Source organism: Corythoichthys intestinalis, chromosome 3, assembly GCF_030265065.1.
Source record: "Corythoichthys intestinalis isolate RoL2023-P3 chromosome 3, ASM3026506v1, whole genome shotgun sequence".
NCBI classification, from domain to species: domain Eukaryota; kingdom Metazoa; phylum Chordata; class Actinopteri; order Syngnathiformes; family Syngnathidae; genus Corythoichthys; species Corythoichthys intestinalis.
This window is the reverse complement of record NC_080397.1, coordinates 46,581,468-46,597,988: the sequence shown is the minus strand read 5'-3', so window position 1 is coordinate 46,597,988 and position 16,521 is coordinate 46,581,468. Positions and strand designations below refer to the sequence as shown.

Sequence of the window (16,521 nt, the reverse complement as noted above, 5' to 3'; positions counted from 1 at the left end):
CGATAAAAATACCAAACAGTTTCCGTCACATGTTCACAAGGTGTGACATTCATGTGTATTTAGCGTGCATCGTAGCAGGGTCTGTTTGTGCCTATCATGTGACATGCTGCGCCCCCCGTCACCTACTCACCAGTGTGTATTCTCCAGTCTCCATGCAGGCTGAAACATACAGTGAGATTTGTTTTCTTATCTTGGCCAGAGAGTAATATGCAATGTTGCTTTAGCGTTTGAAGCAGTGTTGTTTTTGGCAGCCACTTTAATTTTCGTCTTACTCTTATGGACGAAAATACTTATTCGTCTTAGTCATATTTTAGTAATCTCAAAATGCGTTCGTCTTCGTTTTAGTCAACGAAAACTCAGATAAATTTCGTCTAGTTTTGGTCAACAATTTTCAAAATGTTTTCGTGTATAAACTTCAAAATTTTTAGTCCATGAATAAATGAATTTAAAAAAGGTTTCCAACAAATTCGAATAAACATGACAGACGAGCACATGACTGTGGAGTCTGCATTGGCATCACCATTTTCATGATGATAATACACAGTCAGCAGGAAAACAGCACATTATTTTCAATTAATTATTCTTACCTGTGTCCGAACTGTATGTAAAATGTTTTCCAAGGGTTTAAAAAGAGACCGAGTCACTGCGCTAAATGCTAATGCTAATTCTATGCTAACACTACAAGTTAGTTTAGTATGCATCGTAGCATGGTCTGTTTGTGTCACTCATGTGACATGCTGCGGCCCCCCGTCCCCTCCTCACCAGTGTGTATTCTCCAGTCTTCATGCAGGCTTGTGCATACAGTAAGATTTGTTTTCTTATCTAGGCCAAAGAGAAAATGCAATGTTACTTTAGCGTTTAAAGCAGTGTTGTTTTTGGCAGCTATTTTAATTTTCGTCTGTCTTTTTGACAAAAATACTTCTTCATCTTAGTCATATTTTGGTCATTTCAAAATGTGTCTTGGTCTAGTTTTAGTCAACAAAAACTCAGATAAATTTCATCTAGTTTTAGTCGACAATTCTCAAAATGTTTTCGTATATAAACTTCAAAAGTTTTAGTCCGTGAACAAATAAAAAAAAGGTTTTCAACAATTTCGAATGAACATGACAGACGAGCACATAACTGTACAGTCAACAAGGACATCCCATTTTCATGATGATAATACACACTCAGCAGGAAAACAGCACATTATTTGCAATTAATTAAACTCACCTGGATGACACAAACTGTATGCAAAATGTTTTCCAAGGGTTTATGAAGACAGTCACCGCGCTAAATGCTAATGCTAACGCGAACGCTATGCTAACACTACAAGTTAGTTTAGTGTGTGATGATTACTCAGCACAGACCTTTAAAGGCTAAAACAACATGGCATATCTAGCCAAAATAAGACGGCAAAACTTACCAAGCAGCACCTGACACATATATTGCACAAAGGGAGCCTGGAATGGGCTCAGGCTTACTCCCCGGCCGGTGTGTAAGCATGTGAGAGGCGTGGGGGGAAGGCGCAGCACGTCACATGAGTGACGCAACCAACCACTGCTAAATGCGTGCTAACTACACATACAATAAGAAAATATCACACATTGTGAATTTATGATGGAAACTATGGCGAATTTTCATGTTGTTCTCCTGTCATCAGACGACAACTATATATTTATATATATTTTAGTCTCCCAAGAAACGTTTTCAGCGCATCATCATGACGTCATCGTCATGAAAATTGTTTGTTGACGAAATATTTTCGTTATCGTCATCGTTGACGAAACAACACTGCTTTAAAGGTCTGTGCTGAGTGATCATTACCCACTAAATGTAACTCATTCGCGCTAATGCTAACGCTAATGCTAATGCTTTTTTTTTTATATACATACAGTTTGTGGCGTCCTTGTAGGTATAAATAATTGAAAATAATGTACTGTTTTTCTGCTGAGTGTGTTTTATCACCAAGTTGGCGTTGTCTTTGTAAATGCTACAATATGTGCTCGTCTGTTGATGTTCATTCGAAATAGTTTGAAATTTTATTTATTTATTAATTTTTGGAGTACATTTTTAAAATTTTACAGACGAAAACATTTTCATTTAATGTCGACTAGAACTAGACGAAATTAGTCTCGAGTTTTCGTAAACAAAAATTAGACGAAGGCAAACACGTTTTGAGATGACTAAAATATGACTAATGCTGCATTCCAGAGAAGTGGGAAGTCGGATTTATCACACTCGGATGGTACCAGTTCCGACCTCAAAGCGTTCCAAGCAAATGTAAACAACAAAGATGGCTGATCGCGACGAGGTGTTTTTTATTTTGGCCATCCAAAGACATTTTGACCTCCAGCGAACCTGCCTTCCTATAAGCGACCAAATAGTAGAGGAAAAACGACGGCTGCGTTATAGCCCACTCTGTAGACTGCCTTTTTTTTAGTTGCATCCTTTGCTGACCGTCAATATAAAAACATAGCACAACAAAGATAATTCACTGTAAGAGAAAAAAAAATACATGGCGTCTCAAATAAACTTGATTTACTTCATTATTGTGTTATCATTCAATAAGTTTTCTTGAGCGCCATTTTGTCCAGTGACGTCAGATTGAAACAACTTGGAAGTCGGGGTAGTTTTTTTTTCTCCGACTTCACGACTTGGACCTCCCAGTTCAAGTGGCGTTCCAATGATATTTTCCTAGTTGGAGGTTGGAAAAGTCCGACATCCCACTTTTCTGGAACGCAGCATAAGACCAGTGTTTTTAATAACAGCGTTATAATATAACGGCGTTACTAACAGCGTTATTTTTCTCAATAGTGAGTAATTTAATTAATTACCTTTCTCATCTTGGCAACGCCATTACAGTTACTCAGGCTGGAAAGGCGTGCGTTACTATTCTGGTTGAATGACGCGAGAAAAGTCTGAGAGAGACGGACTCATGGAGACGAGAGAACAGAGCAGGAGTGGGAAGGAGGCAAGGGAGTTGTGACGGCGTTGCAAACGCGAAGCTAGGTGGCTCCAATGATACCTGACTGTAGCCGATAGCCTACAAACTACGCCCACATGATGCTACGGTAGATATCACATCATATAGGACTAGATGCAAATGACAGACACGGCGGCATTAGCAACATGTATAAAGAACTAGATGCGTTAGTAAAGAGCTGCCATCTTAAAGCAGTAGACCTCTCAGAAAGGCTCTGTTGTAGAGAACCTTCCTCGCGAACTTTTTATCTAAAATGCTCCTAAATCGGCAAAATCTTGACTTAAATCTATCTTTAAATGATGAAACAGTTTAAAAACTTAAACATGTCGAAAGTAGACGGAAGGGAGCTAATGCAATTAACGGGAGCACTTTTAACAACTTTAACAGTTGGTTCACAACATTAAATGACTTCCACACATAGCAAAGGTTACTATCTAGTTATCGCAATATCCGCAATACCCCTGTGTCTAGTTAAGTTTAGGGTAAAGAATTGAGCTAGGGCCAATTGTCCCAAAAAAACCTTTAAACTTCACATTGTGTGACCTGTTTTTTTTTTTTTTTTTTTTTTTTTTGAGAAAAAAAAAAACATGAAAACTATCACCAGTTACTTTGCCAAGTAACGAATTAATCTTACATTCAGGTAACTGAGTTACTAATGCAATTACTTTTTGGTAGAAGTAATTTGTAACTGTAATTAATTACTTTTTTAAAGTAAGATTAACAACACTGACTAAGTACCGTATTGGCCCGAATATAAGACGATGTTTTATGCATTGAAATAAGATTTTAAAATGTCGTCTTATATTCACTGTTTAGACATTATACCCATTCTCGACGCTAGATGATGCCAGATTTCATTGAGGCGATGTTCTTTTATGACAGATCTCAGCTACTCTCCCCATTCACGACACTAGATGGCGCCAGATATCATTGAAGCGATGTTCTCTCATGACAGATATCAGCTACTAGTTTAACCAGTTTGCATTATTTTATTGCAATGTTTTTCCTTATTCAGATTTGTTTCAAGACTACAGTTACGGTTAGACTTCACTTTGGTGGTTAATGCAGTTATTGCAGTTTTGTTGTTTTATCACAATAGATTGGTTCATTTACATTTCAGAAACCAGAAGCCATTCATTTACGAAAATAAACATGCTTTTTGTCTCAAATATATTGTTATAATCGTTTGTTTCAGATGTACTGTAATTATTTTCTGTATAAAAATTTGGTGGTCAAAAAGTCTTTTTTCAAACTTAAGTCTTGAAAAAGAGGGGGTCATCTTATAATCAGGGCCGTCTTATATTCGGGCCAATACGGTATTATCGTCCAAAAGACAAAAATTAAAAGGGCTGCCAAAAAAAAAAAACACTGCTGTTTTCTTAGTTTTATTCTTGTACGAGGCAATATGGCAATGTTTTCGAAGCAAACGATTCATTTTCAGAGCAGATCTGTTTCGTCTATCACCATCTATCGTCTATTTGCAATGTTGTTGGACATAATATTTATGTGAATGAACATGATTGTGTTTCAACAAATTGTGAAAAAGGAAGTTTGTAGACATATGTTATTGTAACACAGAGGATGAATGCACCATTGTCACGTTCACACACACACTCCTCCACACACACACCAAAACATGAACACAATATAGCCACAGGCATTCCCAATATAGACACCCATTATATCCGTGCGTCAGTATCCATGTGTGTTGGAGACCCAGAACGGGAAATTCGGGGGCCACTGTGGTAAAACGCAGGGATAGGGAAGTTAGCACTGGCAAGGAAATGTCAAAGTCAGGCATATTTGGAGTGAGATAAGAAGAGACTGGAGCGAAAGGAAAAACTAAAACAACATTGAACCACTGGAGACGACTACAACGCATCTTTGTGTCCTCGCCAAGGTTTGGAGACATCACAGTGTTTTAATCGACGTGTAAGATGAGGTGTTAAGTGAATTCATGATCAAGATATGGCACTGCACAGTAGGTGTGCGTCTATGGGGGTTCCATTACCTTGACCTATGAGGGCAATATTAAATCCCACCCTTGTGTGGCATTGGCAGGTGCTCTAATGGCCTGTAAGCTTAGAGTATCCAATGTCAGACCTTTGTTTGCTTTTTTGATTTATAGCTGACCGCTTGCCCCAGCTCACATGTGCGGAGGAGCGCCCCCTCCTCTCAACACCTTTTCCCCCCACATAAATAAACTGTAGTGCTGCAGGAATGCCTCAGCCCGCCGCTCCTCCCGCTTTTCGGATCCTCCCCGCTGATAAGCCGACTTCTTGGGACGTCTCATGGACGTGCACGTCCTCCTGTCTGGACACACGCTTGCACGCTCACACACATCTGCGAGCGCTTTGTAGGCCATTCGCATTGGGCAGGTTCAGCAAAAGGCCTCAATACTTGAAATGAAGGGTGAAGGGCTCAGATTGAAACTAACATAGGCTAGCCAACTGAATATTCTGTCGGAGTAAGTTGACTTTGAGTGAACAGAAGCCAACAGATGTTAGCAATAACACGGGGCATCTGCTTTGATGCATGGCACCAAAGTAAAACAGCGTACAATTGTATAGATGCTGGAACATGTAAAAAAAAAAAAAAAACAATAAAATCAAAAAACTACATATGTTTATGCTAAACATCAGGATATCTCATCTGTATGTGTTTTGCTTTTTATTTCGCTATTTTTAATTTTTACTGTCATCCAAAAACAGTATAAGAACAGAATGTCAGCTGCGTTTAGGATTGATGTGAACTGATTCACTTTCCTATTACCGTAATTTTCGGACTATAAGCCTCTACTTTTTTCCCCTTATTTTGAATCCTGCAGTTTATAGTCAAGTGCGGCTTATTTGTTGATTTCTCTGGGTTAATAGCTAACACTTTCTTTGACAGCGGTGTCATAAGACAGCCATAAGGCCGTCATAATTATGACATGACACTATCATGGGCATTAATGACCTAACCAATCATGTCAAAAAAAAACATTTATGTCCAGCTTGGATCTTTACATCCATTCAAAAGTGAGATCATTTGCCAGGTGACACAAAATTACATCTGTCATAAGCATGCATCAACGCTAATGGCAGTGTTATGTCATAATTATGATGGTCTTATGAGAGTCTTATGGCACCACTAGCAAATAAAGTGTTACCAAATACTATAACTAGTAATTCATGAAACAAATGGAACAGTAACTGAAGAAATAATTAGCACAGAACATGAATTTTGATTTTTATTTACATCTGTAACGCTGCAATGCATGCTAGGAGGCATGTTGGACAACAGTAGTGTTGGCACCACAGGATGACTGTCTCCCCCAAGTGAGAAGTGACGGCCAAATGAAGCTTCTTGAAGCACTGAAGCTTTGCAGCCAATTAGTTCAAAGCTTCATGGTGGTTAATTTGATCTTATGACAGTGCTATGACTTCGATGTCAAATAAAGTGTTGCCGGTTAATATCTTTTGGTGTAAATATCTCATAATACAGTGAGAACAGCTGCGGCTTATACTGCAGTGTGTCTTATCTATGGACAAATGCCGTTTTCGTGTCAAATTTGGTGGATGGCGGCTCATAGTCAGGTGTGCCCTATAATCCGAAATTTACGGTAAGTTATCCCCTTTATACTTCCACATAGATCATTTGGTTTAACCACATATTTACTCATTTTTAAATATTTACTATGTTTTAATATTCAATAAATTTGTATGACAGTCAGGAATGCTAAAATACTCAGTCATTTGGGAATATTGTTGTTTGTCTTTCCAATATCTCATTTATGGACTAAATAGCAAAACGGATGATAAGCGTATTGACAGAACGAATCTGTCTTACTTAATGGTTCTATATTATTATTTCATTTCAACATTGAGTTGGGTTTTGTATGCCATTTTCAAACTCATATATTCATTAAAAAAATAAAATAAAATAAAAGAAAAAGATGCACTAAAACCGGGGCCTTCGATTTAAATTAAAATGACAAAAGACTGATATTAACATCTAAGACAAATTGGTCTAAAATAATTGTAATCTAGGGTGCAGGTCTGCATAGGGACGGTAGGGACATACCCAACACAACCAACTTTTCAGGATGCTCAAATTGTCCCCACCAAACTTTTAAGCAACCTTATATGCATAATATAATGAGTTCAGTGACATAGGTAATTTAGATTGTCTTCCCAAATGCTGTAAGGATAGAATTGACCCTACCTCTATTAAGTGAATTATTTTCATTATGTTCAAACTTACATTTACCCCTTTTCACTTGCTGAAAGCCCCTGTCCACCCCCCCACGCACATTTGATTGGCTGATGACTTGACCAACCCCCGACACACACACACACGCCCCGACAGAATACATGTCAACAACATGCCGCCCCCTTCGAAGAAGGGGATATTAGAAGTTTTTTTTGGCCAGCAGCAACCACTGTAAGTAATTTAAAAGGACGTCAATGCTGTGGAAGTGGGAAACACACCCCTAATTTTGCTACTGAAAGATCAACCTGCATCAGAGTTACCTGTGAACTTGCTAACCTGTAAAACTCGAGTTGGATGCTGCCTAGAGAGAAGGTCCCTTTTGTTTGTGTTTTCGACTTTTAACGTTAATTAACCTGAAAAATGTAGCTAACTCTGCTGGAAACTATAGAACTAGAAAAATCTGAGCACGAAGCTGCTTAGGGAGAGAGAGGTGCTGCATAACCGCATACGTTACTCACACGACACAACATAATTATAATTAACTAAACATAATTTCATTTGCTTCTAAAAACTTAGAATGTATTTATACATTTATATCTATTTTTAATTGTTTCAGTGTCCCAAAGACGTATTTATACGTCTTTTACGTTTTTTTTGGAGCTGATTCAACTTAGCTCCAAAGCACAAAGCTGAAAATCCATTTTAAAGCAATAAAACTGGCCACTGGAGGGCAGTAGCGCATTTGGTAAGACCCCCAACCGGATTCAATGGAACGAACAGCCGGGCCGCATGGCCGGGGCGCCGGCGGAAGATGACCGAATGGACGTCCAGGATGCCAGGCGGCGGACGACCGAGCAGAACGACCGGGACCACCAGTGCAGCCCTCCAGTGTCCCGAACGGAAACGCGCATGACCAAACCAGTTCCACCCCAGGAACACAAGATCCCCAGGCGAACTCTGCCACGAGGCAGTGGTCACCACAAAAGAAAGACTACAAAAAAAAATCTATCTTTATGAGACGGGCGGCGATGAGGGAAAGTCTACCCGGCTGTCGCGGCCACAACAGCTTCATCCCTCAGTTAGTTATATGTAAATAATTGCTACTTTGCTATCAAAAGCTCTATTTGTCTTGTTGTTTATGTTATTTTGTAAAAGGAAACATTATTCAGATGTTTTGGATGTAATTAAAGCAAAAAATAGCTGTGTTAAAGTCAAAATTATGTTTTGAAACGTATGTGTTTGCAAAAAGCTCAATTTCTCAGATTTTTTTCATCAGAAAATGGAAAATTTTCTAATGCTGATTTCTAAAGAATGGAAAAAGATACGCACTATTTTTTTCCTGCTTAAAGAAAAGAGTCTAATCTTTCTTTTGGTGGGTTCCATGTTTATATAGCAATAGAACAGAATTATCTGTGAGCCTTGCAAAATCAGTCAAAATCCAGTAAAACGGCCGGGAGTGAAGGGGGTTGCACCGGTGAAAATGGCTGGGAGTGAATGAGTTCATTGTTTTGATGCTGCGAGCTACCCACAATAGCGCTGTGATCGACTGGTGAGCACCCTGTTCTAGCATATCAATTAATTCATAATCGTGAGAAATTTAGCCCTGACCCCGATCACTCAATCTTTTTGGTCTAATTAATGTCCCATCCCGAAGTGTATATGCAGGTTATGCTGTTATATCGTCCCTACCAATGTTGAGACCAAAACTACCCCCTTGATACTAATATTAGATAAATACATTTTAAAAAATGCTTCTACTAATTCATTATCTTTCATATATTTGTGGCAAATCAACATAGTCTATTTAGAGGAGCTAAAGCCAGGAAGTGGTTGGACCAATATAGAAGTGACAAAAAGCTCAAGTGTACACTTCAACCACAGCACGTGTTCAGCAAGCATCTCACTGAAAACAATTTTAAGATCAGACTAATGAGCCAATGACAGTATGCCATTCTTTTGCCAAAGTGGTATCTTCACCCCAGCTGTCCTGGATGAGGGGGCATCCCCAAAAGACGAGCACGGTGACCTCACAGCATGTGGGTCCTCTAATTTGGGTTGTCACCCACCGAGCCGACATCAACAGTCGTAACAATGATGACGGAAGAACAACAAGCATGTGTAACAAGGCAAAACCATTAGGGATTTTCATGCTTCCACATTTCTCCATCTGACCTCCCTTTTACTATGAAGAGAGAGTCATAGTATTCTGAAAAGTCCAAAAGTGCCCAACCATGAAATCGTGGGGAAAACAAGTCATTCTTAAGTGGTAGGTTTGCCGAACTTAGTTCGGGACCAGCTGTAGGATTTTTCTCTTTCTGAGTCAGAAATTTGAAGACGGTGGTATTTTGGGTGGGAAAGTTAAATGGCATGTGTTGTGTGTTGTGCAAAAATGAGATCTGACTTGCAATCATTGATGTCAATCAAGGGCAGCATGCCAGGGAGGGTGGGTGATATGCTTAAGGGGTTCTGACATTGCTGCTTCGCTAAAGCTTGACTATTTTACCTGTATGTCAAACTCATCAAAACTAGTGCGGTCAAATGTATTGCGTTAACGGGCGGTAATTATTTTTTTTAATTACCGGGTAATCAAGTTATAATATTTGACGCAATTAACGCATGCACGGAATGACCCGTTAATGCGTTGCCTCAAACAGTTTACAATGACGCCGTTTTAGCACATTGAGAGCGAAAAGGCAAAGAAATGCGAGTAGACACAGGCGCTCATTGGACCGCACCTTTTATTGGCTTAAGCTTTGGCAACTCTTTCACAACAAGTATTGTGGCAAGTGACGTGGGGAAGAATGACATGAGACGATCTTTTTCTTAACACGCCTCATTGAACATAACGCAGAACATACTGTATACCATTTGCAGCCACCACTGACAATCATGGTTGCCCAACTTCCCATCATGCATTTGGGCGGAACAGTTAAGTCGCTACAGTATAATTTAGTGAAAGCACAAAAATAATATTCCTATCCCTCAAAAAAATAATTTTCACAAAAAGAAAAGCGCTTAATGCAAAGAGAACTGGCATTCCCAATCGAAAATAGCTATGCAAAATACACATAAAAGTTAGTCAAACAATGCCTTGGCTAGGTCTTTAATTTAAAACTCGCCATTGACACCTTGTGGTGTATTTCAATCACTACCTTATGTAGTTAAAGACACTGTGGAAGAACGGCAGGGAGCCCGTGTGACATCCTGCTCGGCGACGTCAACAATGACGAGCTATTAGTTTATTCTTTTGATTGAAAATTTTACAAATTTTATTAAAACGAAAACATTAAGAGGGGTTTTAATATAAAATTAATATGACTTAAATTACTATAACTTGTACTCAAATTTATCTTTTAAGAACTACAAGTCTTTCTATCCGTGGATCCCTTTAACAGAAAGAATGTTAATAATGTTAATGCCATCTTGTTGATTTATTGTTATAATAGACAAATACAGTACTTATGTACAGTATGTTGAATGTTTATGTCCGTCTTGTGTCTTATCTTTCCATTCCAACAATAATTTACAGAAAAATATGGCATATTTTAGAGATGTTTGAATGGCGATTAATTACGATTAATTAATTTTTAAGCTATGATTAACTCGATTAAAAATTTTAATCGTTTGACAGCCCTAATCAAAACAGAAATAGCAAGGAAGGCAGTACAGGTAGTCCCAAGAATACGATGTACCTAACTTACGAGATTTCGACTTTACAACATTGGAGACTCGTCCACCATTTTGTCTCCAGTCGGGTTTTTTTTTTGTTTTTTTGTTGCAAAAACAGTACTTTATTGTACCTCACTGTCTTATTTTTTACTTTATTAATCTGACGTGTTCTGTCCTCACTGAACATGAAGTTCAGCTTTACATACAGAGAAACAAGGCAAGTGTGCTTGTTGAAGCGTTTTACTTCCTTCACTTTTGAAAATTTGTAAAGCTTTAACACACATATGTACACTTAAGTTCAAAACGACATTCATTTTAACAATAACAACACTTGACACAAAACAATTGGTTTTCAAACGTCCATCAAGTCCGATCAATATGTAAATTTAGTACATCAAATTAGCCTAATTTGCCTTACGTCCGCTAGCTTAAATGCTACGAATGCTAATGTTCTCACAATTCTCATAGGAAATCGCTCATGCGTAACTCCACAAACTGTAGCTGTAAACGTAATTACAAATGCTTTCACAAACATATTAGCTGAAACAACTTACAGCCTTATGTGTGTCACATTCTGTTTTGTTACGGCTGTGGGGGCGTTCCCGACGTCGCACCTGCAACTAATTCCAGCTAATCAACAATAATATATAAACACCAGTGATCCAAGAGAGTGGTGACGAGATATTTACTTGCTGATCACCATTTGACACTTGTACTTTCAGGGTTCATTGTATTTGCTAGCTTGTTCATCAGCTGTTTCTTGTCTTGTGATTCCTGTACCTTGTGTAGGTATTGAGTGTGATTATTTTTTGTTATCTTATTGTCACTCTGCCCACCACTTAGTTTAGTGTTATTTGATCCCCATCGACCTATAGTCACAGACTCATTTTGTTATTTCCCCTTTTCTGCGATCGCATGATTGTTTTGTTTGTATTAATAAACCATTGAACGCATCCCCTCGATTGTTGTCTGCTCTTGAGTCCAATCTTGTATTCCAGATTCGCGGACCGTAACAATGTGGGCCAAACCAGAGCGCAGCTATCCTTTAACCATGTCGGACGTCTGAGTCTGCTTCTCAGTCATACAAGGCGAGAGGCCCAACGCTAACACCCGAGGACAGTGTATCCTCCATCTTTAAACAAATTACAATACTTTTGGACTTTTTGAATAGTGATTTTGGAGGGGTTCTTAAAGGGTTAAATCCGACTTACGCTGAAATTCAGGTAACACGGGGACTTCCTGTACTAGAATAGTTTTTTTTGTTGTTGTTGTTATTTTTAAATATAAAAGATGATCATTATCCACACAGATTCCATGAATAAGGACACAGTGGCACCAAATCAGAGCTGTTGATGCATTTTACACTCAAACAGGTTAATTGCATGTAAAGATTTGGCAGCTTATGTTCAGTGGGAGATAAGTTCAGTATGCACGTGTCAAAATTTTGACAGTCCATCTGACTAAAACGAACATTTAGGTCTTTGGAGATGGACTTGAAGCCTTGAGATTAACCATGCTTCCTCACAATTTTGCTTCTCAAGTCCTCAGACAGGGACCAAAGAGGTGTCATATGAATATGATCATTACGAGCGACCTGTCCGACATGCATTGTAGTAAATTATTTCACTCACAAAGTACGAGTATACTACTTCGCGCTTCAAATTTCGCGCCCTCAGTCCATCGCAAATTTTTTTTCGATTAAAAAAAATAAAATAAAATAAAAAATACAGATGAGCTGTCCCGAGCCAGACGCGTACTCTCACTTTCGTTCCCTCCCTGCCTCTCCCTGCTCTTTGTTGGCGGCAGTGCACTGGAGTTGCTTCTTAAAGTTAACAATGATTGACGGACATTTAATGTTTGATTTTGCCAGAGAAACGAACTTCAATCATTGTGTATCTTGTTAAACAGTTGCTGTGGCAATTCATTGTGCGTACAGTAAGTGAGCAGCTTGAGCGGATTTGAGTGGACTCACTCAATAACGCATTTAATAAAGCCAAGACTTTTTCTGCTTTATTCTTGTTTAAAAATAATTCAGTGGAACAGTAACATGTTTAAAACTTATCATAATGATTACATTTGAAGTGCATAAAAACCTCTTAATTATACTTTGGCGAAAAAAAGTGAAAAATGTCTTCTATGTATATCTTTCCAATGCTAACTCTGAATAAATACATTGAACACACAAGAAAAAATAAATAAATAAATATTTATATCAGGGCTGTCAAAATTATCGCGTTAACGGGCGTTAATTCATTTTTTAAATTAATCACGTTAAAATATTTGACGCAATTAACGCAGATGCCCCGCTCAGACAGATTTAAATGAAAGTACAGTGAAACGCTTACTTGCTGTGTTTTATGGAGTTTTGCCGCCCTCTGCTGGCGCTTGGGTGTGACTGATTTTATAGGCTTCAGAACCCATGAGCATTGTGTAAGTAATTATTGACAACAACAATGGTGGGCTACTAGTTTATTTTTTGATTGAAAATTTTTCAAATTTTATTAAAACGAAAACATTAATATAAAATTTCTATAACTTGTACTAACATTTATCTTTTAAGAACTACACGTCTTTCTATCCATGGATCGCTTTAACAAAATGTTAATAATGTTAATGCCGTCTTGTTGATTTATTGTTATAATAAACAAATACAGTCCTTATGTACCGCATGTTGAATATATATATATATATATATATATATACATCTTGTCTTGCCATTCCAACACTAATTTGCAGAAAAATATGGCATATTTTATAGATGGTTTGAATTGCGATTAATTGCGATTAATTAAGATTAATTAATTTTTAAGCTGTAATTAACTCGATTAAAAATTTTAATTGTTTGACAGCCCTAATTTATATATAATTTTGGTGGTGGGGAACCACGTTGTAATTTGTCACTTATCGCAGCGGGTTCTGGTCCCCATTAACAGCAAAAAACGAGGGATCACTGGACCATTAAATGTATGATTATTTCACCATCAAAAGTCATTCCTGGCTGCTGTTCTAGATGCTTTATAGAATAAAACCCCTCTTCAAATGTTAAAAGTCCCTTAAAAGCAAAAAAGTCCCTGTTTTGCTTGAATATGTTTCTTTTCACAAAACACTCCTGATTACTTCTTTTTGAAGAAAGTGCTGCAAATCTGAAAACCAATGTTCTACTGCCTATTACCAAAGAACAGAAAAAGGGTATTATCAAACTTTTTTCCTGGTGAAGGACTGAGCAACTTTTTTCTTCTTCAGTAATCATAGAGGACAATATTCCGTGGGCCTTGAAAAGATAACTGTATCAGTTGTTTTGCATTTCTTCTTTTTTGCATGTACTGTATGTATCCTTCCACAAGGATATCAATTTGATAAGCCAAAAAGAGAAACGGTCACAGAGTTTATCCATTGACACTTACAATTATCATGATTCAAAAGCCCTTTTACACACATTTCCAGGGAAATTCCCGTGTAAAGTGACGCGGGATTTACTCGCGTCATTATTTTCACGCATGTAGAGATGTCCAGAGAATGACACGGGTTGGACACATTCACAGACTTGTTCCGTGTTGCCCACTGGTGCTCTCTGTGCGGGAAGTGCTGCTTGCGTGATTTTATAAACCGGACATTACGTCATTTTTGGTCGGCATCGGCTGTCACAATGTTGGTCAAATCGTGTTTTGTTCCAGAGGGAGCATTCTCGACGTTGAAACTGCAGCCAATTCAAGCTCCTCGAGACTGTCTACCACTTAGGTTAGTATTATTGATCCCCGTCGACCTACTGTCACGGACCCATTGTGTTATTCCCGCTTTTCCGCGATCGTGTGTGTTTTTGTTTGTATACAATAAACCCTTGAACGCATCCCTCCGTTGTTTTTTTGCTTTGAAGTACAACCTCTTTTTTCGCAATAGCAGACCCAAACATCGGCAACAAAATAAACCACACATTTCCAAAGATGGACGATGGACTCTCTTACTCAGCTCTACTGTCATGGACCCATTGTGTTTTTCCTCCTTTTCCGCAATCGCGTGTGTTTTTGTTTGTATTTAAATAAACCCTTGAACGCTTCCCTCCTTTGTTTTGTGGTTTGTACTTGTAGTACAACCTTGTTTCCACAGTTGCAAACCCTAACATCGGCAACAAAATAAACCAGACATTTCCAAAGATGGACGATGGACTCTCTTCCTCAGCCTTACAATCCAGTTTCGTTATGTTTTCAGTTTAATTTAGCTATTTCACGCTTGCTATGTTGATAATTGCGATGTTTGTTTACCGCTTTTCGTCTTACTGCGAAGAAAGAGGAAGTGACGATCGACCCGCCATGATATTTAAGTCATCATCTATCGTGCTGTGACCCGGGAATTTAACACCTGTTTTCACGCGAACCGCTTCCCGGGAAAGTCCCGGACATTATACTAAGACGTGAAATGTCTGCTTAATCTCCGTGTCAGTCGACTCGGGAAATTGCTTTCACATACAACTGCTGCATGTTTAAATCCCACGATTTTCCCGGTGTTTCGGCATGTGTGAAAGGGGCTTAATTCCTTTATGTGCATCAGAAAATGAACTGGAAATCAAACTAAATCAAAAGGTCAGATGGTTTTCAACTTCCAAGACTGTAAAAGAAATTGTGATTCCTTTCAGAATGCATCGTGTATCCATCCTGAAGTTCTTTTTCCACCCCTCCTTCACGCATAAAGGCTAATAATAACATAGTCCTGGAGAAAAGCTGCGCTATACTGAGGAGCTCTCTTTTCTGCTGTTTGTAAGGGGCTGAGGGGAGTTTGGAGTCTCCAGGGGCACAACCCTCTGAACCCCCAGCCAAACTTCTTTCCTTCCTCTTTCTTTCCCTCTTCTTTTTCTCCACCTCGCGTTGCACTTTCTCCACTTTTTTCTTGCGTGTGCACCGTCCATCATTTGTCGTCAGTCCCTCCCGAACAAATGCACTTTTCACTCCGCTTATCTGCCTCCCTCACTCTTCCTCCCCCAGAGAAGCAGCTCTTCTGCAGCCGTGCATAATTAGACCTAAACACAAGGCTGCACAGGCTCACATCTGGAAGGAGTTTGGACATGGCAGTTTCCTACCAAGACGCCTAAATATTTAGGTTAAGAGTTACTGCGTGTGGACGAGGCTGTGATAAAGGGGTGGGAAAGGGAGAGAATCGGCAAGCTGAAGATTTTGACAAAAAAAAAAAAAGAAAAAAAAGAGGGAAAGTGCGACAGACTGGAGTGCATGGCTGTCACTTTTATAATGCATCATTAAAGCAGTGATAAGAGTTAAGAAGAATAAAGGAGGGTGTTTTCTAGCATGATCATGAATTTAGTGCAGATACCGCGTTGAGTTTATAATATGGTGGCAACCGGTTGCTTCTTTAGAGCTGGCAAGGAAAATAAACAGTTTTAATAAACAAATCCACATTGGGATTTCCTAGAAGGGTGAGGGGCCTCAGCTGGAATGTTCACAGGGGCCAGCTGTTGTGCGTTATACGTAGATGCAGGCCCGGGAAGCCTCCGGACCTGCTCTGCTAGGAGATCCCCAGGAGAGAAGTCAGGGAGTTAGCGGCGCGAGGCTCAACCGCCTCACCTGGAATACTCGCCGCATTACTCTCAGTGGATCTAGGAATGTTAAAAATAACATGAATATGCAGGACGCATCTCGCATTCCACATCTAGGCCAAATGTCACGAAAATTGATTGGAGCAGAAAT

General features: G+C 38.9%; 1 protein-coding gene across 4 annotated transcripts in view; it reads right to left on the bottom strand.

Moving 5' to 3' along the window:
* adgra2 (adhesion G protein-coupled receptor A2) overlaps positions 1-16,521 on the bottom strand; it is a 118,920-nt gene that overhangs the window by 85,658 nt on the left and 16,741 nt on the right. The window contains exon 1 of one of the 4 annotated variants that reach the window (XM_057831184.1): positions 1,406-1,485. The exons of 2 other annotated variants lie outside the window; for them this stretch is intronic. The gene's annotated coding sequence lies outside the window, so the exon portion shown is untranslated. Of the gene's footprint in view, positions 1-762; positions 832-1,405; positions 1,486-16,521 lie in introns of those variants that run through there. One more of the 4 variants, XM_057831185.1, reaches the window with a different exon arrangement.